General features: G+C 46.7%; 1 pseudogene; it reads left to right on the forward strand.

The window, feature by feature from the left end:
- The window catches only part of LOC102819086, a 2,172-nt pseudogene extending 242 nt beyond the window's left edge, over window positions 1-1,930 (forward strand).
- The last annotated feature ends 1,606 nt before the right edge of the window (window positions 1,931-3,536 follow it).

Raw genomic sequence — 3,536 nt, forward strand, 5'->3', positions numbered from 1 at the left:
CAGTAGTTCAGGCTGCAAGGAATGCTACAAGTTGCAGAATGAGAAGTTGTTTGAAGAGTTCCTTAAACTGTGTAGATACAGACAGCAGAACACCCTAAGGTGGTTCCATTCCTCTATAACCGGCAGCAGCATGTCCAGTGTCTGTTGTTTTTGGCTTCAGCGGAGTTCTGCAGCATTCTCTCAGGTCCTGTCTTGAGCCCGGACCCGGCCAACTAAGCTAATGTCTATATCAATGAGCTCTTCACTGTTCTCAAGGCCTACTCAGTCAAGAAGAAGCCGAGCCTATCTCCTGCTGCCACCAACTCCAGTGAGCCCTCTGCAAATTACCCTCCCACTGACCTGTCGTCAGAGCCCACAAGTGCTGAGACCACTGCCTCTGAGCCTCCAAAGACTCATGCTTCCTGGAAGCAGATCCAGCACTTGGAAAAGCGTCTGGTTCTCTATATGGCAGAGATTTGGAGGCTGCAGTAGAAGGACTAGATGATCCTAACTCCACAGATCCTGCAGAAGGCACGGTTGATACATGAACTATCTGCCTCTTTGGGTGCCTGCATGAGCTGAGAAACTGTTCTTTACTGACGGGCCGTGTCACAGAGCAGTACATCCCCTGGAACATGCTACCCAGAAGTTAGCAGATGCCTTGCTCAACAAGCCAGGGCCTGATACCTTCCCACACTCTGGAGATGTGCTGCAGGTTGTAGAGAAGGCAGTTGCTTGCCACAGCCTTGGCCTCCCCAGGCCTCCAGCTCAAGGCCCAGGATGCCTTCTGAGATGTGGGCATCAGGCTACAGATCTCATCTACAACTTTGGCTGCCACCACACAGATTGACCCTATACTGCACTGTAGGATCCCACCCTGGCCCAGCGCCTGTGGGAAAATCAGAGCTTGGCTATGAGCTGGCTAGATGAGGTCATCTCCAAATGCAGTGAATTAAAATACAAGTGAGGAGAGTGAGAGGCAGAAGAGAAGAACCTGGCTTCTCCCAGGGCACCTCTTCCGCTTCTACAGATACCCCCACATTCTCCTCAGATTATGGTGAGGGACCTAGTAGATCGGCATCCCAGGAGCACCCTACAACCTCCAAGGCTGAGACAGATAAGGAAGAAGATGAGAGTGATGATGAGGAAAAGGAAGAGGGGGAGGCCACGGATTCTGAAAAGGAGGAGGATCTGCAACAGGTACAGAAATGTCAGGGGGGCAGTGAAGAGGAGGAGAAAGCAGGTGAGGATGGAGACAAAAGTACCATGGCCCCATCATACATCTCCCCTAAGCAGGACCTGGAACCTGGAAAAGGTCTTCAAGGGGGCAGCCAAACAAAAGACTACCACTGTCCCCATCTTCACTGTCAGAACCCCTGGCTCTTTCCAGCACAGACGCTGAAAGCAATGGAGAACAGTTGCTCCTGGAAGAAGAGAGTCCTATGTCTCAGGTCTTTGAGCTGCAGATTGAAGCCTTGCCTGAGGAGAGGGACATTTCCTCTACCAGGAAGTAAACAGAGGGTCTCCCTTCCTACTGTTTTGGAGAATGGAGCTGCCATGATCACTTCCACTTCTTTCAGTGGAGGTGTATCTCCTCTCACCTGGGGAGATTCTTGCCTCCCCCTTCAAGAAACCTAGAAGACAGACAGATACAGGGTCAGGAGACTGCTATGTGGAAAATCAAAGGGCAGTGCATGGGAAAAAGGGGAAGATTATATGAACCCTCCCCAGTCCACCCTCACTCTTGGCATCCAGAACCCTAATTGCTATTCCTCCACAAGGGTGGACTCTCCTGCCGTATTCTGGTCACTAGCTCCCTCTACAACAGCCCTTCTCCAGCCAGGCTGTCCCCAACCTCCCAGTCCCAAGGGCCCCAACTGGTACTTACAAGATTAATGTGGCCACACAGCACAATCCAGAGAAGATCATCGTGCTTTCGGACCCTGGTTAACTGGTTCCCTCAATCTTCACCTTCCCTGCCTTCGAAGTGTTTGAGGATAACATTTGGAGGATGTTGGGGAGCAGAGGATTTAAAAGGAAAAGGCTGAACTCATTCTCTACTGTGTTTTTCATAGAACCAATAAAGTTCTTTTCTTATTGTGGAAAAAAAAAGTTTAAGAGTTAAACAACAGAGATCTTTCTGCAAAAACATTGCTAAGGAATTACTTTTGAACAAAAAAAACACAGATGGGATTGCAAGAAGCAATTGTGTACAAATAAAAATGATAACTATATCGATACACATCTAAATAAATATTTGATCCTTAAAATAATGATGACTACTGTGTTTTGGAGAGTGTGATGGCTCTTTAGGATAAGCACTGAACTGCGAACCACAAGGTTGGTGGTTCAAGCCCATCAGCCACTCTGCAGGAGAGCAATGAGGCATTCTACTCTTACAAAGATGTACAGCTCGGAAACCCTATACAGACTTGCTATGAGTCAGAAACAACTTGAAGGCATTTTAAAAATAACATGGGCTTTATAGAGTTTCTGCTAACCATGTAACTCCTTCAAGCATTTGTTTCCTATATGTGTTATATACATGGATGTGCTATGTAAATGTGAAAATATGCAGCAGTGATGAGTAAAAACATGGTGATTGTGGTTGTGGTGGTGGTTGTTGTTAAGTGCCATTGAGTCGATTCTGACCCATAGCAACCCTGTATAGGGTTTCCAAGGAGCACCTGGTAAGCTTGAACCACCGACCTTGCAGTTCAAATGACTTTGTAGTCCGACGCATTAGCCTACAGCATCACACCAGGACTCCATGGTAGAAACTTTTAAACCTGGAACTCAAAGCATTCCCAGAGATCAACTATCAGCCAAATGATAGAGTAAATCATAAATAATATCCCTCAAGAGTACTGTGCTTCTCTAAACAATCATCTAAAGGAGAACTTATGATCAACATTGACCCTAGACCTAAATGAGAGATAAGGAGGAACAACTAAGCTAGTTTAATGGAAACAGAACAACCAGAATGGAAGTAATGAGAATGTTGACACATAGTGATCAGTGCAACCTAGGTCACTAAACAATATGTACAGAAATTGATAAATGACAAACTAATATTGGAATATCTAAAATGGGGCTACAACATGCCCAATGAATGAGGCTTCCTGCAGAGCCTCTGCATTACACAAGACCATAGGTGGAATCCTGAACAGCATCCAGAATCTTCTGAGGGGAAATTTCCACTTGAAAGGACAAGCAGACCAGCCTGGAGCGACCAGAAGAACAGAAGATACTTCCTGAAAGAAAGACTGACAGGAAAAATAGAAAACAATATAGGCAGACCGACTGATTACTGCAACAACAAACAAGTGGCTTGCCCAGGAGACATCAAGGCAAGTGGTAGAGTCCCCCTCAGGGCAAACCCCCTTCTAAGACTAAGGCTCAATGGGAATACACGCTCTGATTCGTGACCACGTTTGTCACCGATAAGGGGAAGTGAGGGAAAAACAGCAATGAAGCTGAGAGCTAAGCCCCACAACGCTCAATAGACTTCTGTGTACCTGGATGGAGACCTGGTTGGCCAGCAGTGTGGCAAGTCC

The sequence above is a fragment of the Chrysochloris asiatica genome, unplaced genomic scaffold, assembly GCF_000296735.1.
Source record: "Chrysochloris asiatica unplaced genomic scaffold, ChrAsi1.0 scaffold00024, whole genome shotgun sequence".
Classification (NCBI taxonomy): domain Eukaryota; kingdom Metazoa; phylum Chordata; class Mammalia; order Afrosoricida; family Chrysochloridae; genus Chrysochloris; species Chrysochloris asiatica.